General features: G+C 48.1%; 1 long non-coding RNA gene across 2 annotated transcripts in view; it reads left to right on the forward strand.

The window, feature by feature from the left end:
• Positions 1–22,487, forward strand: part of LOC136558196 (uncharacterized) — a 44,427-nt gene that overhangs the window by 8,932 nt on the left and 13,008 nt on the right. For both annotated transcript variants that reach the window (XR_010783847.1, XR_010783846.1), the window contains exon 3: positions 5,147–5,238. This is a non-coding gene — a long non-coding RNA (uncharacterized lncRNA). The remainder of the gene's footprint in view (positions 1–5,146; positions 5,239–22,487) is intronic.

Genomic DNA, 22,487 nt, shown 5'->3' on the forward strand with positions numbered 1-22,487 from the left:
CACCAGAGAAACTGAGCCACCAAGAGGACAAAGTTCTGTTGCTTTTAAAGTAGCTCATTCACCAGTGAGTTTTACTGCCCAGCAGCTCAGCCACCGCTAAACTGAAACATACAGGGAATAGGAAAATGTGCTTCTGGAGCAGGCCAGACTTTCAATCATCAAGCTGACTTCCATTTAAAGTGATGTAGTTGAGGTGGCTTTGTTCTGAGATTTGTTTTAATCTATCTTGAGACTTCTCCTTTTTCCTTATATGCAGAGATCTTCCTGGGTTCCTCTGAGGATGCTTGCATTGGCAGTGCAATGGAGATCTGAGGTGTAGTTGTTGCTGCAAACTAAAGTCAAACAATTCCCCTCAATCCTTGAAAAAAAGAGAGATCTGCTCACCCATGTTTAACTGCTGCCTGGCTTCTGCACTTTTCTAACCTTCATTTCCACTTGTGACCTGCCCATAGGTGTGTGCTCACACTTCCCTCCCGCCGACCCAGGCAGGGCATTGTGTGCCTGCCGTGCTGTTCCACACTAATGTGGTTCCTGAAAATCCAATGTGACTGAGGGCATGCACAGTTTGGAGGTGAATTATTGCCAAGTCTCCTGGAGCATAACCCAGCAGTGCTGGAAACGGCCCTAGGGATCAACACTCTTGCAAATGATCAGCCAGCCCCTTCCTCACAGAGGTCCTTATAGGAGAGTGTTTGTCTAAAGTGAAGAACTGTATTTAAAAAAAATCTCAGAGAGAGGGATAAATAAGCAAAAAAAACCAGTGGGAAGTGTTTAAATAAATTTTAAACAGCATAGTCGGCATTTTAGTTGAGAGACTTATTCTTGTCTCATTAAAACAAACAAACAAAAAAAAAATCCAAACGTAATTATTTACCTAAAAGCTGTATCACGAGGGGTGGATGCTGCCAGCCTGCAGGGCTGAGCCAGAGCTCCAGATCCCCCTGTTCCTGCTCTGTCCACAGGCTTTGGGCTGGCAGAGGCACAGTGCTCCCTCCTGCCTGCCACCAGCCTGCTAAACACGCCTGCCTTGTGCTCAAGCTTAGCACAAGCTCGGTAAGGCACCTGATAAACCTAAACCAAACCCAAGTGCCTTTGGCTGCTGAGGATGGAGCTGCTGTCAATTTGTTTCTCTCGGCTCAGCAGTTTCCCCTGAGATCTCCATCAACAAATCGATGCTGGGTGTCGCCCTGTCCTGCCTCAGCTCCTCATCCCGGGAGCTGTGCGTGTCCCCAGGCTGGCCCTCCTGGCTGCCGTGAGAGGGGTGTGTCCCCGTTACATAAGCCTTTGGGGTTTCCTCTGGTTTGCTGCACTTCATTAAGAGCCAGAATTTTATATTTTCTGCTGGACTTCCCCCTCTGCAGTGACAGCCTGACTCTGTGTCTGTGAGGGGATTCAAGTTTTCCCTTTGGGTATTTCCAGTAACATTGGTCAGGCACAAAAATCATGTGATCTGAAGGAATAATTTTGGCTATCTTACCCCAGATGTCAGATTCTTTCTGTCTTTTTACAAATTATTTTAATTTTTAGGACTCTTTTTCCTAAACTGGTTAAAGCTAGGGAAAAAACCCCAGAAGCTGTAATAAAATCAGGACCACGATACAAATCACCAGGGCTCTTCCACGGGCATTTCGGCCAAAGTTGACTCGCGGTGCCTGTTCCAACTCGCGGCAGCCGCGAGTGCATCAGCAGCCAAAGGTTCCCCCCTGCAGCACAGTGACAGCTACTGCAGGTGCCCCATCAGCTGGAGCTCATTTATCCACGAGAACTTTTCCTATTAAAAAAAAAAAAAAAAAGAAGGGAAAAAAACCCCAACATCTTCCACTGCTAAAATCCAGAGAAAATTCTAGTGACTTCAGCAAAAGCAGATGGGATTGTTAATGCCATGACGGAATTGGTAATTATTGGCACTACTTTTCCTTTGTGGGACTCAATCTGGGGAGTTTCCCAGGGAGATATTGGGCCACAGGTCATGATATAATGACTACATCCACGGGTCATAATTTTTCTCCTCACCCATGATGAGGCGTGAAGAAAAAAAATGGGCTAAAACTTTATGTGGTTCAAGGGACAACTGAAAAAATTCATAGTGAAATGTGCTGAGGGACACTGAGGCAACCACAGCCCAAGGACAGGACTAAGAATTAAACTGTTGGAGGCAGTGGGGTTTTTGGGGGGAGAATTTTGGTTGATTCTCTGGTAACACCCCCTCTTCTGGGTGCACCAGGAACTGATGGGCCTTCCCATGATACAGCCCCACCACTTGTTATCTCATGGGCATCCTGTGCCAGTGCTTGTCAAACCATTTGGGCTTGCCATTGCTTCAGGCTCTAGCCAAATTTAGGCAAATGCAACTAAATGTACTACACAGAGGTCACAGATGAAATGCACTTTCCAGCTTTACCTGGTTAGATCCTTTTCTAAAGGAAAACTGAGCTCCTGAAAAACATGCTGGCCTTGTGCATCACCTACACCAGGAGCACCCACATGATTATATATTGACCTGCCCCATTTTAGGGATGCAGTGGGGCTTGGCCAGCAGTTGGCAGAGGCTCATAAAGCAGTTGGGGTGCTTTGTTCCCCTCCTACATGCGCACACACAGACCCCCTGAGCTCTTAGCTGGCTGCTGGCACAGCCCTCAGTGTAGCACAGACTGTGTTTTCTCATGTGAAATTCAATAAATTCAGCATTTTCAGGACCTTAGTATAATCAGGGTTTTCAATCTTCTCCTTCATTGCCTTCTAATATACCCTCCTAACAATTAACTCTGTGTGTTGGGAGAAGGCCAAATGCAGGGTAAAAGACTTCGTTTATCTTTCCCATAATTAAATGTCGTGTTCGCTGCTGTCTTTCCCACTCGATTAAGTGTCCATGTATGGTCTAAAATGCTCTTTGGTGAATTAGCATAAAGTCTGTCAGGATTTCAACCAACATTCTCCCTCCCACTGCATCTGTGCAGCTCACAAAGGGCAGTGTTGGCCGGTGGCGGGGGCCTGGAGATGGGTTTACTGCAACTCTGAAAAAATGACTTGCAAACCTCTCCCCAGACTCCCTCCATGCTGCAGGCCAACTGGGGCAGCTAGCTGATTTGAGTCTTTTTTTAAAATTACATCTAAAGATATATTGGAGAAATATTACCCAAGCTGGACTCTGGCAACATCTACAGCACTGCATGTGATGGCAAAAAATATAATCGGTTGTCAGTGACTAATAGATGTGTGAGTTATGGGCTGGGAGGTGAAATAGCAACTTTCCACCAGTTGAGGATGTGCTGGAAGTGAGATGATGACTGGGATCCTCAGCACAAGATGAGCAGTGTGGTTATCCTGGTTGGCAGCCCTGTCCCAGGGAATGGCCACTTTGCCCAAAAAGCATTCCCTGGAGCCAGTGCACTTTTTGTCTCATTCCCCAGGGCTGCTCTGTGCCACCCAGTTCCAGAGTCTGTTAACCCAGCACTAAACCACATCCCAAGTGCCGCTTCTGCACATCTTTTAAATACCTGCAGGGACAGTGACTCCACCACTTTCCCTGGGCAGCCTGTTCTGTGCAGCACCTTCCCTGGGCAGCTTGATCACCATTTCAGTGAAGAAATTTTTCCTTATATGCAATCTACACCTCCTGGCACAACCTGAAGCTGTTTTCTCTTGTCCTATTGGTTGTTTCTTTAATTTTCATAATTCTTCAATCTTCACAACTTCTGGTTTGTTACCAAGTCCAGAAGCAGTCTCTGATATGGGAGGATGGGGAATTATAAGTTGGGAAAAGATTTAGTGGTGAGGGGACCAGAGCTGGCAGATAAGCCTGGAATGTGACTGTGAGTCCCAAGCCCTCCTTGTCCACCTCTGCTCCCTGAGAAGGGATTACACTGGGTGGAATTTCACACTCCTGCTGTTTCCCCAACTCCTCCTGCAGTTCTCTGCATGTCCTTTGGATAAACAGCTGCAGAAAGGGAGCCTTTGTTTCCAGAAGCGTTGGGGGAATGGCTCATGGTGGTACAGATAACCCTGCCTGTTGAGGAGAGGCTGCAATACAACTGGGAGGGTACACAATGAATTATTCACCGGCTGTTTCCTCTCTTTTCAAGAAATTTTCTGTAAAAACAGGGGCTGGAAGTGGTGCATGTGAGATATGCAATCAACAACACAGAAGGAGTTTGAGCTTTTGGCTTGCTGGGTACTCAGACCATCGGTCACAAAGAACTGGTTTGTGCAAATCTGTGTCTGGACCTCCATGATGTTTGACTGCAGGTGGCCCATAAATGTGTTTTCTTTTTCTCTGAATGCCTGCTGAAGACCTGAAAATCTGATTTACAGAAGTGCCAGGTGCCTGCAGCTTTGACAGATGTTGGTAGGAGTGATGCTTTAAACACACAGAGAGAGGCACAGTGCCATGCACCCCCATGACTGGGCTCTAGGGGCTTTCTGCTTGGGCCCTGGCTGTTTGCAGCCTCCCCTTTGCCTGGCCCAGTCCCTAAGGAGGGGACAATGACAGCTCCTCCCTCCTCGGGCTGCAGATAGAGGAGATGCTCTCACCTTAGTGAGCACTGGGCTGCATTGGTGAGGTGTGGTGGAGAAAAGCCCATGAGAAAAAATACAGATCCCCATGTCTGAGTCCTGCACTGGGAAAAAGCAATTGCCTAAGATGTGAATAAAAGGCATTGCTGTTTTTTTCTTTTCTTTTCTTCAACCTGGCTATTTAAACTGCCATGAAAAATATGTCCATTCTTTTCTTTTATAACCTCTTACAAGTTCTCAATTTTAGCCTCCACTCCCCAGAGCCCATAAAATAAACGGGTAGAAACACCATAAAAACGAACAAAATCCCAAACCATAGTCAGTTCATATTCTGAGTGTGTAATTAAATGCATATTAAGGAAAATCCCTCATCTTACATAAATATGTAATTGTTTATAAATCTGTAACTAATTTCAAGCTATTTGAAACAGCCTTATAGTAGAATGACCTTCTAGAGATTGAAGGGGGTGCCAGATGACTGCACTAAAGGACAAGAACAGATTAGATGTGAAATACCTCTGTTTAAATGTATTTGAAAAAATTTTCCCAGAAAAAATACAGGTTAAAAAAGAGGTAAAATTGCTCATTTATTTCATGTTTTTGGCTTTAAGTAATAAGAATATTTTTCCCCTAGGAGGTCAGCACCCTGCCATACCCAAGAACTGAGGACTTAACCAGGAATCAGCTGGTCAGGCCACCTTCCTCTCCTCCTGTCACTTTTTAGCAGTGAGTACTCAGCCTGCTTTCTGCCATCACCTCCACCTCTACAGGGCAACAGCACAGACATGAGAGAGGTTATTGGGAAAGGACAGTATCTCCTTGTACTGCCTTGCCTATTTGTATAAGAGCTACCTCAGAGCTGGAAAACAGTCTAATGTGCCTGCAGTTCCAAGGGGAAACACATGGCAGGAGAAACAGAGGAGTAGACATGAAAACAAATGGACACACACATTGTGTGTCTGTTCCTCGTGCTGGATATTGATCCACAGTGCACTGAACACCTGGCCTGTGCAGCCAAATCCCACCTGATCCCCTGGGCCTGGATGCAGGGGATGGAAGTGCTTCCCAGTCTGCGGGGTCACATGCTGACAAGGTCTGGGCTTCAAGTTGAGGCTTGTCCAGCCATTTCCCAACCCTAGCCAGGTCCTGTTCCAAGAAAATAAGAGCAAGGTTAAGTTCTGCATCCTCCTTCAGCATTGCCTCCAGCTGAGGAGCATCCCTCACAGGTGCCCTCCTGCTCCCAAGTGTACCTTTGTCATGAAACCAGGGGATCACTCCAGGCTTTCCTCACTCTGCCTGGAAAGAGAGGAAATGGGATCCTGTCTCCTAAGGGAAGGTGGAAACAGCTGAGTTAGTAAGAAAATATATCCCAGTCCTAGCTGTGCCTGGGCTCCAGCAGTGACTCCCTCTCTAAGTGCTTTGGAGGGGAGTTAAAACATTGCTGCTGCTTTGGTGGAGACTGAGCTGGCCCCAGAGTGGTTGAGCCTGTGCTGCTGCTCCGGGTGGGTGCAGATGACAACCCACATGATTACATTCCCAGCAGTGGGTACAGTGACGTGCTGCCAGATGATGACACCTCACACGGTCCCAGGGATGCTTTTAGATTCATCTATTAATAGCTCCCTGTGTTTTCACTTCTGGAAACATAAATATGTATCCCCAAATGCTCCTGATTGTCACATGCCTGGAAGTTGGTAAATTGGTGACTGATTTCAGATCTGTCCAATGTAAGGCTCTGTGATTGATCAGCATGTCCTGAGCCGTCCTCGCCTCACTCCTCTGCCAAAATCCTGGGAGCCTGTGCTCATCACAGTGACAGGCTGGGAACAATCTGAGCAGGAAAGCTGCAGGAGCTGGGTCAGTCCTGCAGCAGGCTAGCATAACTTCAGCTGATTTGAATGTGAATTACACTCTTTTAGGCCAGGCCTGGAATTTGCCCCTGGCATGGGCTGGCTCTCTGCAGTTTCACTAAACCAGTTGTTTTTGACCCAAAATGCTGTCCGTGGGAAAAGAGCTGAGCAAAAGCAAATCGTGGTGCCAGCCTCAGCTGCGACTTTGCCTATGAAAAATGTAACTAATACAAGCTATCCTTACTTCTTGTGATCTTAGATTTTAACTTTTTTTAGAAAATGCAGTAGTTAATGAGTGCATACAAATGTGTGTGCATGGGATGCAAACACATAAACTCCCACCCATGAACACACACTCTAAATACTGGCTGATTCAAGCATAAGTGTTTTGTTTCTGAATTTAAACTTCCTCCAGATTCAGTAATTTTGGAGTGGAGATTTTGTCACTCTGTACTGCGGAGATGCTCAATGCAAATGTTGGGTTTGATCTGGCTGCTGACAGTTTCTTGGGTGATTTGTGTTCTGGGCTTTGTCACATGGTCCCCTCTCTGAACCCAAAAGTCTCTCTGGGCTCTGGACTAGCTGAGCTGCTGGTTTTGTGATACATGAGTATGTTGGCAGGGCTCCCCCAGATCAGAGATCAGCATTTCCACCTTCCCAAAAGGTCACTTTGTAGCATCTTTTTTCACTGTTGAGTGACTAAATTAAAGTGTTCAACCTAGTGGCAGCACAGGAGGGACATCAGTGACCCCACTGATGGGAACACAAGTGCACAGGTGTGTTTAAGACTAAGTACAGTGAAATGTCTATAAAGAAGATATTTCCAGGTGATGACAAATTCATTCTGCTAGACAAGAGCCACCCTGAACCATCCACAGCTGGTGGGACGATGTCCCTGTGCCTAGCACTGCCTCTCCATCCTCTGGCAACATGAAAGTCACCCAGGGTGAGCTGCTGCCTCATGGACCTGCCAGCTTCAGATATCACCCTGAGCCATTATCTGATACAAATGCAGCTCTTCCTGGGATCAAAGAAAGCCACCTGCATTGAAAAGGACTCATCCAGAGCTTTGACTCTGTGCCCCCTGCTCCAGGCAGGACAGCCACCCTCAGGAGTGACAGAGGACACAGATATGCCCTACAGAGGTCATGCTTCACTCCAGGTGGAAATGGCATTTCTGGGCACCCTCTGGCCTCTTTTAAAAGTCCTAATAATTTAAAGTCCCACATTTGGCTAAGGTAAAACAATTTGCAATTCTAGTCACTCACATGAAAATTATTTTAGGATAAAGAGCAGAGGCATTTGCAGTCTGGTGAGACACTCCTCACAAGTATTAATTTGGTCTTGTTGCTGGGGGGACTTTCTGGAGAAAGAAATGATGAGGAGAAAAAAAAAGAAAAAAGGAAAGCAGAGAAGGAAACTGGAAAGTGAAGGTCATGTCTTCCCTGTCTGGAGATGGTCTTTACCAATGGTGGTGAACTGTCCTTGTCTAGATCTCCATGCCTAGGCACAGAAGGGGAAAGAACAGCAGTTTGGGCCCTAAAAATGCAGAAATAGGAGGGTGATATTTTGCTTTCTTGCTGCTCACAGGGAGTCACTCAAAAACCTACTGCAGTGCAGAGCAAAAAGTGCAGAGCAAAATGTGGCCATAGTGATCCAACTGCTTATCGAGCTGGGGAAGACCTGAAGTCAACTCATTTGGTAGCAGCCTGTTTGCGTAGTGTAATCCCATGTTAGCCTTGAAAATGCTAAATCAGGAGTGAAATCAAGATTTTTCTCACTACTGGATTTAGTTTAGCCTTTCCCAATGGGATAATGGAGTAGAATGCTGCCTTTATTGGAGCTGTTATATTTAATCCCATTTTATTTCCTTGTTTGTTTTGAGTAGCCAAGGACTTTCCAATAGAATATCTTTGTGCTCTGCAGGCTGCTCAGAGCAGGTCATATTAACAAGCTGTGGATAATGTTTCAGAGAGCATCCCAGAAAGCAGAGGCTGTGCCTCAAACCCAGGCTGCAAAGCCCCTGGGCTATCCAACATCAGGCTTCCCATTCCAGCACTGGTTTTCCCCAGCATGACTGAAGCTGTAGGAAACAAGCCAGCAGTGAGATTACTGCATGGCTGGGCTCTGCTTCAAGGGACAGGAACCTCCATTAAAGAGGCAGTGCAAGCTGCAGGGCACAGTGTGCACTGTGCTGAACTGAGGGGCACTGGTTTGGAGGCTACTGGTACACAGAAACACTGGGAGATGGTGTACCCTAGTGTTTAGTCCCTGTGTGCAAAGGCTGTCACAGGATGCATGACTCATACTCCATGGCCTTAAACTGCTTTTGTTGATGTTGCTGGCCCAGATGGCCTGGGAAAGGCTGACCAGGAGAGCTCCCGTGGGGGGCAGTCAATGCACAGCCTCCTCCTCAGTGGGGCTGGAGGGAGCTCCTGGGGGAGTACAGCAGGCTCGGGGGCCACAACCTCCCTTGCCTGCCTCAGTCCAGGAGCACCTTCTTCTCGTGGTGGGAGAAAGACATGGGAGCATTGGGAGGACTTTTTTGGGAATCATTTGCTATGGGGTTTGCTATTCCTTGCCCCTGGTTTCCACCAGGAGGGTTTTGGATAGGTGGTAGCAACGAGGACTTCCCAGTGTGTTCCTCTGACAGAGGCATCCTGTGGGCAGTGTTGTGAAATCCAATCTGTTTTTTTTTCCCTGTGACACAGATCTTGATTTACCTGCTTTTTTTCCTGCCTACCAGCAGCTCAAGCCAGCTGTGTCTTACACTGAACTCTTGCTTGGAGTCTTTGAATTTTCCTCAACCTTCAGTCACAGATCTGAGCGTGCTGATAACTGATTACAGCTTCCAAGGACTCTTCCATGCAGTCTTCTCTGTCCATTGTGAAACAGAGAGGTATGACAGAGAGGGAAATCAAGTAAGTGATAATGAGAGAGTTGGTCACAAACTGAATGAATCAGCAAACACCCAGTTTGCAGTTATTTACTTTTGATAGACCAAATCTTCAGGGCTGAATTTTTCTCTTTCAGTTTCTCTTGGGTGCTTAAATCCCATGCAATACTATGCAAATATAGATTTCCACCTCATGTATAAAAACAATGAGATGAATAATTTTAGCACAGATGGCTCTTGTAATACTGTTCTGGTTCCAAATATTCAAGGATCCTTTTAGAGCCCTGGGTCCTCATTCCTGGTATTTGAAAGCTAATATTTGATTCTTTTTTTCTTAAATTCTATTCCATCCCTCCACTTCAAGGTTATAGTTTTGCCCTAGAAAGGCTGAGGAAAATGAAGAAATTGGAAGACATTCTCAAATACATAGTTTTTGAGATAATTGGTGATTTTTACATTCAATAATTTGAGCCTCTATAATTTGTGAAATCACAGTTGATAATGTCAAAAAAAGTTATTCAAGGTAAGGTCCCTTTTAAACAAATAGTATGTAAAGAGCTGACCAATATTAAAACATCTTGAAAAAAAAACCCTATGACACAAAGAAAAGTAGATGGTGTGAATGCAACCCAGCATGGTTTCTGCCTGATTCCACCTGATGATGGGTGGAGAGACTCAGGCCCAGAGCAGCTCACTTACCCCAACCCCTTGCTTCACCATGGCTGCCCAAATACCCACAAAAACCCCCTTGGCTGATGAACTCCTCACCAGGTGGGTGGTTAATGCTTTCATTTAGACATCAAAAAGCCTCAACAACCTACAGCTCCTAAGGATTGGCCTTCAGGTGGTTGCTGTTAGCTACTCATGCTGGATGTAGAGAGCACTTAGAAGCTGGAACGTTTGGATTAGCAATCCCAAAGAGGAGATGCTGGTTTTGGGTATCAGTCTTTGCTGGTATGCTCAGCAGCAGTCCTGGGATTTGGGCTGCAGGGAAGCTTGTTTTGTTAAGCTTTCTGCTGGGGTCTGAGTGGTGCCTGCAGGAACCTTTCTCTGCCTTGCAAGATGAAGGTGGGCTCTGGCTTCCCTGGAGGATGTAAGAGCTGGGCTGGAGGCCAATGAGGCTTGTGTGTGTTTTGGAGGATGGAGAATTGCAGAGCCTGTGCAATGCATAGGGGTTGGAAAGCCCTGAGAACCTGATGCTAGTAAGTTCAGTGTGGGATGCTCTCTGATACAGGAGAACAGACCTGTCCAAGTTACTCAGAGCTGGGGTTTAAGGAGCAGGAGAGCCCAGGGTGGGCAGCTGGCAGTGTGAGGAAGGCACTTTTGCAGACAGATGCCCGTGGGGGACATGTCCCAGAGGTCTCTCACAATGACTGGTCAGTGCTTTAGGAGTTATTGCTGTGCTGATTCAGAGACTCCCTGGACAAAGTAATTATTACTCTCAGAAGTATTATCTTGTTGCTTCAGATGTGTCACTTTTAGGCTGATTTGTGGCTGGGACTGACCCTTCCCACAGCAACTGAACATTAACAGCTGAAGGCTTAACAGTAATGTGCTTAGTGTAATAAGATCAATTATATTAAATGCCTGATTAAGAGCCCTGGGGACTGGAATCCTTCCTCTGCAGAGGCACCAGTGAGTGCCCTGACACCAGTGGGTGAGGCTTCCCCTTCTCCAGAAGCTGTGTGTTCTAAACTCTACTCTCATGTCCAGCCTGCTTTTAGGTGTAAATAGACATTTTTTCCTGTTCCTACCACTCTTCACTCCTGGTGCAGGTTGCATCAGGAACTCCTCTGATGTGGGTTTCTGCCCTTTGAGCTGGATGGCCATCACTGAGTTGCTTCATCCTTGCTGGGAAACAGGATCTATCTGATGGCACTTCTAAAGTGAGATTTGGGGCACAGCCCTTGGCACCTGAGCAGCTGTGTTCACATGGGGAGCAGTGCTGCAAAGCACCTGTGCATGGCAAAATTAGCTTTACATGTAATAATGCTGCATGCAAAGAGCTTCAGAAAGGGGGAACCAGCTCAGGGCAAGTTGGGAATGAATATGCTTCTACTTCTAGCAACTCAGCCTTCACATTCCCAGACAAAACATGAATTTCAAATTGATGATATAGTCTACTAAATGTCTTCAGCTCTCTACTCAATATATGAGAGACACACACCAGAAATTTAGAAGAGAATTGAATCTGAATATTAAACCAGTGATTCCCCAGAGGGAAATTTTCTCAACTTGTCTGATTCTCCAAGGAGATGGTATTCCCAAAGAACTAATTTTGTAACTAATGATCATATTAAATAAGGCTCTGTCAGAGGTTTAGAAGACCTAACTTGGCACCAGTTGAATGCATATGGAATTTGTCATCAGTCATAATGAAAAAAATTGTTTGAAACTTTTTCATCGAATGTGCATTTTTTTTCACTGAAAGTGCACTTAGAACTAAAACCTCTGTTCTTCTCAGTCTGTGAGGTGAGTAAATGATTATGTCCTCTGAAACCCATATCAAAGGGGATGCTCCACCTTTCTGTAGTGTTTTCCTTTTATTTAAAGCCCTTTTACAGAAACCAATGGAAGTTGTCATGACGTGAGAGGCAGAAAAGTTGCCAAATGTCTTGGAAACACAGGCAGCTACTTCTGGGAAAGTGGATAGCTAAGGGCTAACAGGAAGGCAACTGCCTGATTCCAAATTTAGATTCAATGTCCCAAAAAACATAAATCTGCTGAATTTCATCTCTGTCTATTCGGGCCTCTTAAAAATCTTGCACTTGGGATGCTGTGTCTCAGACTTTTGAAGGTAAATTCTGTCCCCATTTGACTCTAGCGGAATGGCTGAGCAGATCAGGGATTATTTATTCTTTATTATTTGCATATGTTGTAAAATATAGTAATTTTTCAATGTGTTCAGCCCTGGGCAATGGAGGAGCACGCAGAGCACAGTAGCTCTGACCTGAGTTAAGTGAAGGAGTTGGAAAGAAAGGACTGGGGGAGAAGGGGTGCAGATGGGGAGAGGTTGGTGCTGTTCCTCCCCTGGATGGACTTGCCTGAGGGGGAAGAAGGTTCTTTGCTTTCCCCCTCACTCAGCAAAGCAGTGCAGGCCCAGCAGTGGGGACCATCGTGTGACTGAAACAAGCTATTGCTAGGTGGGTGTTTGCTGGGTGATGGGAGGATCTGGGTGGATGTGTGAGTAAAGGATAGGAATAAAACTGGAAGAGTGGGGAAGAGAAAGATCTGAGTAATGGGCCTGTGTGTGAGAGGCATGTGAAATGTCCTGTAGAGCCCAAGAGTATATCCTCACCAAAGGTGAGTGATCAGCTGCATCCCACTGCCCAGCTAAAGGGCATTGTGCACTTCAGTCCAGTGTCTTGCACAGCATCTGCCCCCAGTTTTCAGGGGAAACCTGAGTGCTGTTTGCCTCCCTGATTCTTCTCTCAGCAGGGACTGGCTGTTACCCACTGACCCCAGCTTGGAGGAAAAGCACCTCTTGTGCACTGACCTCCTTTTCCTTTTCTTTCTTGCCTGGTCTCAAATAGAAAATGCACCAGGACCTCACCTGCATGGCTTTCATACCTGAATCATGGATGCAAGGAATACAGACAGAGAAATCAAACCCAAAAAGCAGCTATGTGCCTGAACCTCACTGAATGTTGGTGAAACTCCTTCATAGAGGGCTGTCAGCTAATGGGAGGGTATGAATCTTCCTGGTTGAGGTGGATCAAGAGAGGGAGAAGACTTTTGCTCTATACATGAGTTCCTGCCTTCATGCCCTGCTGGGGTGCAGCAATCTGACCTGTGTCCTGACCAGGTGACACTGCCAGGAGACACGAGGATCCACATGCTCCCACTCACACAAACCTTTCCTTACCTAGTCGCTGATGGTGCCCAGAATCACCCCAGGAAGAGTATAGAGGATGCCTTTATTGGGAGTGGGGTTGTGAGTGTCCAAGAGTGACACAGTCCCTGCAGCATCCGAGCCTGGATGAGCTTCCCCTCAGCAAATGCTCCAGCTGGGTGACTCGGCGGTGCGGTCATGCAGTGGCAGCTGTCCAACCCTGCAAACCACAGAGCAACAGAAACTTTAGACACAAGTTGCTGGATAGCACTTGAAGAGGGGCTGCAAGAGGCCCAAAGTAGTCTGGTTTGGCCATCTGTCCAAGGATAACTGGGACAATACCCAGGCCCTGAGTGGCCTTGAGCTCCTGGTGTGACTGTTGGCATCTTGGGGTCGGTGAATGTTTCTATGGAGCAGAAGCACAGGACTGTCTGTGCTGACCTGTAAACCAAAAATAGCCGTGTTTCTTTTACCTTTAATTATTTTTAGGTGGAGGAGTGGCTTGAAAGTTCAATTCTCCTCTCATTTGTGTTGGTTTTCTATCAAGCCCAGTCAAGAGTCTGGCTTGTTCCTTGGAGTTGATGTAATGAGCAGGCCAGGTCTTGCCCTGGTCCTCCCTTACTGGATTTGGAGTCAGGTTGCCAAGGAAAACCAACCCCTTGGGAAGCTGGGCAGCTTTCATAGCAGTTAGTGATGCCTCTTGGCTTTTTGTGTCTTCCTGGGAAGCTTCTCTTGTGTCTCTGTCCTGTAGGAGCTGGTAAGGATTCAAGCTGAAATTGCTGCTGGGGGCTGCTCCAGCCTCCCCCAGGCTTTGTGGGTGCCTGTGCCCCAGGACTGAACCATGGCCTCTTTGCCAGGGCCACCACCTCCCAGCACTGCTCCCCTCCTTTGGAAGGGATGAGCTGCTGTCCTGATAGTTCACAGGTCCTGCAAGATGCTCTGAAATCCTGTTCTAAGGGGGATAATCCATCCCTCTCTCCTCAGTGATGCAGCGGCAGGCTGGGAGGCTGGAGCAGCTTGGAGCCATTGCTTTGTTTCCATCGCTTTGAACCCACCACCCCGGCTAAATAGTTGGGAGTGTTTCCCTCTCAAAAAGCACCTGCACTTTAGAGTTCGGTAGCCGCCAGCTTAAAACCCTCCCTCTCTCCCGGGCGGAGGGACGTCTCCTGCTGCTTTTTCACCCGAAGTGCTGCAGCCTTTGCTAACCCAGGCTCCAGCCCTGAGTGTGAGGGGAACCAAATGCTTTGTGGAATGTCCTGGCCTTGTGCTGTGGGATGGCTGGGAGCTGCACCATGGCTCGTTGCTTTTCAGGGCAGCGAGCACTTGGCTGTGTATTTTTCACTGCACGGCCGGGGGCTTCGTACCCCCGCGGCTCCGCGCTGTGGGCCCCGCTGCTGGGCCCGGCTGTTCCCAGAGAGCGGCTCCGCATGCCAGGGAGGAGCCTGGCTGGGAGCGGATCTGCTGGGTTTTTTTCTTTTTCTTTTTTTCTTTTTTTTTTTTTTTTTTTTTTTTGGTGTTAATTTCCCCAGTCCTTGTGGCCGCTGCTGAAGGTTTTTTTGTGCCTCCAGCTCCACTAGAGGGCAATGTGATCTGTGTGGGGACGGGGCGAGCCGGGCCGGGAGCGGCGCGGCTGCACCTCGGGGTGCGATGGCCCGGCCCGGCCTGAGGCCGAGCGAGGCCTCGGTCACCCCTGAGTGGGACCCCAGTGCTGGGGCCTGAGCATCTCCTGTTCGCTGCCAGCCCAGGGCAGAGACGGGACGGGGCCTGACAGTCAGTGAATGCCACAGAAAAGGGGGTAAAGCCCCAGGGACTGCCGGGTACTGCTGAAATGGCAAAGCCAAGGCGTGGGCGGGGGATGGATGACACGTACGAGCACGTTCCTGCTGCGGGCCGAGGAGCCTGCCCTGGACACATCGCCTTGAGGAGATGTCAGGGATGATTGTTCTGTGCTTGTTGCACAGGCCAGTGTGGTGGGAGGTGAGGCTGTCACAAGTTGTCTGTTCTCCCTGGGGTGGGGGGGAGGTGGGTGCAGGGAGCCCTTTGTTTTCATAGGGTCTGGGAGATTGTATTTATTCAATATATTGATGATAATAGGGGATCAGTTTCCTTTCCTGGTCTGAGTAAGGTTTGTTATAACATCACTCTGTTTTGAGACAGTGTGTGATGCAATGTGGCTTCTCCTGGGAGTCCTGAGTTTCTTTTTTCATTTTTGTTTTTTGAATGTGGCGGTTATCTGATTATCTGTGCTTCCTCACACATGAATAGGCACAACAGAATGAGCAGGAGTGGGCCCAGACTGAAATGGAGGCAGGGGAAAGCTGCAGACCAGTGACCAGTGGGGTAGAGAGCTGGCTGGGGAGGGGTGGGTGCCTGGGTTCCTTCACTGAGGAAAAGCTCCAGGCTTTGCCAGAAGTGAGGCCAGCATTGGCAAGTAGCTGTGGCAGCTGGCCAGCAGCTGTGAGGTGTAGCTATGAAGTGGCCACACCTTTGGATATGGGTTGTTGGATCCAAGCTGATTGCTCCCGTGGCCCTTCCTCTGCAGAGGGTCATTCTCCTCCAGGCCAAATGCTGACCCAGCTGTTACAGTGGCTGAACAACACATTCCTTGTCTTTAGGAAAAAAGAGAGGAAGAAGATGACCTGAGGGAGTCTAGACCTACTCTAAATGTGGATTTTGAGGTTTAAGGCCAAGTCTTCTTAGAAGGTTCAGGGGGATGTGCTTTGGCAGCAGACTAATGCCCCAACAGTGCCTCTTGGCATTCTTGCTGCTCTGTCCACCCTACTTAAGGCTACCCATGCTGAGCTGCTCATTGTCCCCAGGGAAGGCTGTGGAGCAGCATGAGCCATGCTGGAGGGGCTGTGGGACCCTACCACAGCTCTTGATGGCCAAAAAGCTCTTGAGCCTAGGGTGGCCCTGGCTCTGCCCTAACCTGGTTTCTGGAGTAGACGCAGCCAAAACTATGGGCTTCCCATGGGGGAGACAACACCACAGCAGCCACCTGCCCTGCTGGAAATTGCACCCATTAAATTCAGCATGGAAGCTGCTGCAAGGTGGCATGTCAATAAAAAATGTGAATTGCTGACTTTGACACTCCCACGCATGAAAACTGACCTTGGGAGATGATAAAATGGAGCTGTACTGAGGAGTGAACTAATGAAGTTTGACTTTAGTTATTCTAGGCTTTAACTTTTGGTAGGTGTTTTCACTGCACTAACACTGTTGTGGCTCTCCTCTCCTCCTGCCCAACACCTTGGGCATGGGCATATAGGACTTGGTGACCCCTTCCAGAAGGCTGTCAAGAAAGCAAAATTAATTCCAGCTCAGTACATCATGTCATTTTGTTTTTCTTCTGTGGTTTATTTTTCTTTAATTTCATCTGCTCCAAATTTGGTTACACAGAAATTTCCACTTCAACCCAATCTGTGAGCTTTTGACAGACAGGCTTATTTAAGACCTACAGCTGGAAGAAGTAATTAAGGTTCCACTGAAAATGCAACTTCTTGACCTAAGGCAAAAGTACTAAATTTCAGTTTAGTTTTACTTTATAATCTCAGGTTCAGCTTCATAGCTGTGTAACATTTTATTGCTGATGGTGGAAACAGGGCTCTTGTTATCCTCCTTTTGTTTTTGTAGTGGAAGCCCACAAAGGTATAAAAAGCCCCTGAAAACCCATTTCCTTCCCTTCACAAAGCAAAGCCTATGATGGGGGCAAATATATATATTTTTTTCTATTTAGGGTGCTGCAAACAAGCATTTTTAAATGTTCACTTCCATTGTAGGACTGGTGGTGTGGTGGCCAGGGTTTGTCCTTTTTTCACCAGGACTGGGATAAGTTATCTCATGATGCCTGGATCTTGTATTGCTGAGCTGAGCTTTGGAGCTCCCCTCCCTTAAACCCTTCTGGGTGACACCTGCCCCAGGTCAGCTCTGGCCCTTGGAGCTCTAAAAGTGCTACCAGCCCCTCACCCAGCACTGGGAGTAGGGATGGGAAGGGAAGCTGTGCCTTGCCTGCATCTCCCTGAGAGCAATTTCCACGCAGAGGTGGGGGTAAGTTTAGGCCTGGCTCAGGGAGAGGGTGTGTAAAACTCACTACAGCTATCTGGAAATATGGCCAAATGGGAATATACCCAAACCTCTTAAAAAAAAAATCAATAAAGCAAGAAAGTAGTGTGGAATCTTTAGAAAATCAGATGCTCCCATTTTATCACAGAAGAGCATTCCACACTGTCTTTTTATTAACTTGCAGCCATTCTTGAACAGCCTTCTCTTGTCATCCCTCCTTCTTCCTCCTCAACCTTTCTAAAGGTTTTCCTGGAAAGAGTGGACAAGGAAATGGCTGATGCTCAATGGAAAACTAAAAGCCAGCTGTTTTAGAATGACTTACAGGAACAAACTTTGCTCTGTTTGTCTGGGAAAACTTTACATAGCTCTCTTGGATGAATCACTGCTGTTAGCAGGAAAGCACTGCTGGTCTCGTCCCTACTGCATCCTCTTGCATCTCATCTCCAGAATATGTGCTGTTCATCCTATCTGGAACCTGTTGCTGCCTTAGAATTCTCCCTTTTTGCCTGGACAGGGTTGCTGCTACTGTTTATTAACAAGCAGAGTTAAAATATGCTACTGCTTTTTGCTTTGTGCTGTGATGCAGATTTGTCTGACCCCAGCACCAGGAGCTGGATGAGAGGAGAGCCACGAGCTTGGTTTGCCAGAGCAGTGAATAGCTGCTCCTGGAGCCTGGATCACTGCTGTCACAACCCCCTTGCTACAGAGCAGTGGTACAGCAGAAGCTCCTGCTGCACATCCACAGGGGCTTAAAACATTCTGACAAGTAAACTGTATGGGCTGGCTTGATGTAGGATCAGATAGAGTTTGTCAGGGCTGCTCCAGCCTCATGGTTCATTGGAAATTACCCATCTTCCCCCAGCTGGCATGGCCCTGGCACGTGGCTCCCAGCCAGCCGCAGTGCTCAGGGGAGTCAGGCCCCCTGTGTTACACCTGACCAGGACCAGTTCTGGACTGTGGGGACCTGGGGGGGACCTGCTGCTGTTCACTCCTGGTGAGGGTGATGCCATGGCTGGAGTGAGCAAGGCCTGTTCCACCCTGCAGCTGGCAAATACTGCAAAGGGACAATATTTTAGGTGGGCAGGGATGCAGGTCCCGGGGGATTGTCAATGTGCTGGGTAACCCAGCCCAGGCAAAGCTTTGCTGAGGCGTAGATCACTGACCCTGACCTGGAGAGGAGCTGGTGTGATCCTCAGCCTTCACAAACCCAGAGGCAGCTGAAGGGGTGCAGCCCAACCCTGGAACATCTATCCCTGTCAGAATCATAAGTTCAGTATTTGTGGAAGAGGAGATGGATTGTGTTTGCTCAGCAGTCCCAGGGGAAGCTGTGTCCTGGGGAGTAGAGAGTGGGAGGCAAAGGGAAAAACAGAGAGCAATTTAAAGGAGTCCTTCATTCACTGCCTATGCTTGAGGTCAGCAAGGAGGTTGTTTGGGAGCTTACGGCAGTGCTGCTGCTGTGGCATTTGCTAACACAGCTTCTAAATCCAAGGGGGGAGAGAGAGAAAGAAAATTCAAAATAATCTGAAATTTTTGGTTAAATATAAAATAAAATCTGTTAGATACAAAAAATGGGAATAACTTTCTCCCTGTCAAAATACTTGTGGATACAGTTTTGTGTGCAGACTGCCTCATTTTCATCCGTTTTGCAATAAAAAGCGCCCGACTTCTCACCGGGGCTGGCTCTGGCAATATCCCTCAGTGACGCATTTGCAGTTGGCAGGGGAAGGAGGGAGAGGGTTCATGTGGGGTCACACACATCCCAAACGGGTGTTCCTCCAAGCGGGGAGAGCTGCAGTGCAGAGATGCAGCTGCGGTGGCTCCTTGTCCTTGGAAAGGCCCTGCAGGGCTGGGGAGGGACAGCACTGTTCCTGTGCCAGCTCCCATGTGTGTTCAGCAGAGCCCTTCCCTGGGTTTTGGTCCCACTGGCTCCCTGTGGGCTCCTTGTGGTTTGAGGAGGGGCTGTGAAGAGCTGGGGCAAATCTTTCTGCCAGGGCTGTTCTCTGTGGGCTTTGGGTGATGCTTGGGTGGAATTGGCCGTGTGTTTACGTGTCTCAACACCCAGTTCCTCAGTTACTCCTGTAAGAGGATACCTGCTCTTCCCTGCAGCCTTTAGGGCAGCCTGGAAAGAGGCAAAGTCTGGGTGTCACAAGCAGTACTGGCCAAAACCCAGTGTTTGTGTTCCCTTCCTGTGTCCTCAGGTGGATTATATGTATGACCCACACTGTTTTCATGTTCAATGTTTTCAGTGTTTAAACAATTCCCCTTGTACCAGAGAGTTCATCTTCCCATGTTCAACACAGGGTCTAGTCCTAGTAGGGCTTTGGTTGCTCTGGCAAACAGTGATGATCAGGAGGAAGAATGACAGTGATGTGAAACAAAATACACTGAGCTGGACTGGTTTTCTTTGCAGGCATTTTGTTTTCTGACAGCTGCAGAACTCTGCCTGAGGATCCTGTGCTGAGAAAAATACCCTTGGGAAAAGCAGTTCAAAGGCATTTTTGGGAGATAGAAACTTTCTTCCAGTCCAACTTTGACAAAAGCACACACAGACCAAAACCCCCCTGACCTCTCCCAGCAATGGGCTGGACTCCTCAGAAGCCACAAGCCTTCCTTTCTCCAATTCTTAACTAGAACCATCCCAGATACCAAGGGTTTGGCATCTGAATCATACAATTTGTCAGTGACCTGTGCTATTTGGAGACTTGGGAATGTGCCACCAGGATGCAGAGCAAGGCTCTGTTTATAAGTCATGCTGCTGCTGTAACATGTCCTCGAGGGCAGGTCTCAGGGACATCAGCTCTGAGGTGAAAGCTCCCCTGTTCCCCCTGACAAGGAGAGGTGCCCAGCCCTTCCCTGGACCAGTGCTGGTTGTGGTTTGGGACTGCAGTGGAGGAGTTTTCGTGTGGAGCTGGGGACTCTGGGGGAGGAGGGCACCCAGCCTGGCTGTGCTCAGAGCTGGCATTGGCCTGACCTGCTGGAAATTATCTGACCTCCTCTTAATTAAGAGAGTGAGCCCTGGTTGGGGTGATTATCACCACAGTGGCTCCTTGCTGGTGCTGAGCTGTGCAGGGCAGCAGTGTGGGGCTGCAGACTGGGCAGCTTTCTGAGCAAGGGGTTTTAACAGGGGTTTCCAGAGCCCACACAGGTCTCTGGATGCACTGAGCAGCCTCTTTATCCCAGGAGGGCATTAAAGGCAGCCCTGGAAGGGAAAATGACAGGACAGGGAGGCTAGGAAGTCATGGGAAGGGAGGCAGAAAAGATGTTAACCGAGGGCCTAATTAGCACAAGTGAAAAAATGCTAATAGGGTGAAGAGAGACTGGGAAGGGAGGGGAGAGCTGTGTGTATGTAGAGACCAGCTGGTGGAGAGAAACCAGATGAAAGGGAAGAAACCAGAAACAGGAGAGGAGCAGGGATGGGAAAACAGGAGGTGGGAGGCAGAGAAGGAAGGCAAGAGGATTAGTTATTTTGAGGGACTTTTTCAGCAGAAGAAATATAAGGTTAGGGGAAATAGCATCTGTGGAAAGTAGAAAGGTGAGTTGAACTGAGGCAGAAAAACCTGTGCTTTAATATTTCTCTTCTCCAAGAAGAGAAGAAAATGGTTTCAGGATAGCTGTGTGCTTGGTTACACTGAGAGGAAAACCCAGATAGTCAGAGCAAGAAAAAGACCAAGGTCTGTAGTGAACAACAAAAGAACAAAGGAACAGGAGGAGGTGGTCGAGTAGTTGGTTGCAGAGAGAATGCAACTGGATTTTCTTTTCCCCACTAAGCAGGGTGAAAGTGGGCTCAGTTCTCCTCTCTCTGAGTAACCCTGAGGAGGCTGTTTTGCTATTTCCCTGTTGATTATGCTGCTGTTGGGTTACCTCCATGCTGTGCACATGTGAGCAGAGCTTGTCCACAGAGCTGTTTCCCATTCCCAGGCCTCTCCTGGGGGTTTCTCCTGCAGGGCTGGCTGTGGCCACTGACTGTGCCTGGGTCTGCAGCCCCAACACAGGACTCAGAAAGCCATGTTGTGGTGGGGTGCTCTCCCCTCACAGCTGCACCCCAAGGAAGCTAAACCTTAGCTGCAGCCTCTCTTGCTCCATGTTCCAGCTATGAGAGCTCAGTTTTAATTACTGAGCAATAACCTTTTTCACTCTCCCTTTGGAGCCACTGCTGTTGAACTATGCTGGTGTGCATTGCTCAGGATGCTGAGCCTCTGTGTGCATCTGCCATGCCCAAAGCACACAGCCAGGAAAGAAACACACCTTGAAAAGCCCAGACCATGGATACATGGCTGTGGTGGGACCATCTCTGCTGCTGGGCACAGCTAAGACCAGGGAGCAGGCAGGTTTTTGTTTCCTTCCTTCTGCAATATTGACCCTCTATAATTCCAGTAACATGGGTGGAATCATGTCTAGAGGGCTCAGCAGCTCTTCTTCCCCAGTTTGTACAGCAGTACTATAGGCACAGGAACCTGGGTCTGATTGAAGAAACTGCCTTGGCAGTGCAGGCTCTGCTCATACCTGGTGGCTGGGCACATGCAGAACAGCATTGCTGGCCTGGAAACTCAGTTGTAGGAATTCTTTGGTGTGTGTGTGGTTTTTTTGCAACTTTGTGTTCTTGATGTGAATTTCTGACAGACCTGGTGAAAATGTTTAACAGCTTCCACATCTCTTTAAACATCCCGCTGCCTCTCTTCCCCTTACTGTAATGGGGGGTTTTGTAAAATAGAATGAGAATTAGCCTTGTGGTCTATCAGAGGTGCCAATGGAAATTGTCCTTCTGTGAAGCAGAAATAGTTTTGCCTTTTAATGCACTTCTGGACAGATTTTGGTTCTGTGTGAGGTTTGCACCCAGCAGAGAGGGGGAAAATGTCTGTTAAGCAAAAATCTTTATCAAAATGATGACACCATAATACAGGCCCAAATGCTGCTCCTTGTCACCACCCAAGTAATCATGTGGAACCAAATGCAAATGCCACTCCTGTAGGAATCTCTAAATCGGCTCTGGTGGTGGTGTAAGTCAGGAGTGACCCCAAAAAGTCAAAGCATCACCTTTCTGCTTGTGTCCTGCATGGGGAAGGCACAGTAAGTGCTGTGAGGTCAAGGATGTGAACGTGGTGTGCTCCTGCACATTCCAGCCCCCAGGGCCGGACTCCACAGCCAAGGGCGGAGTCACTCCTGGGTGGAGTCATGTTCCCCCTCTTTGGGGGGATCCCCCCACCTTTGCAGCTGTCCTGCAGGACAGGGGGGCTGGTTTGCTGCCCATGCTGCTTGCCCTTGCTGCAAAAGGAGCCATTGTGCAAACAGGGCTCTGCCTTTGATGGGGCAAGGCAAAATCCAGGACGGGGCAAAA

The sequence above is a fragment of the Molothrus aeneus genome, chromosome 6, assembly GCF_037042795.1.
Source record: "Molothrus aeneus isolate 106 chromosome 6, BPBGC_Maene_1.0, whole genome shotgun sequence".
Classification (NCBI taxonomy): Eukaryota; Metazoa; Chordata; class Aves; order Passeriformes; family Icteridae; genus Molothrus; species Molothrus aeneus.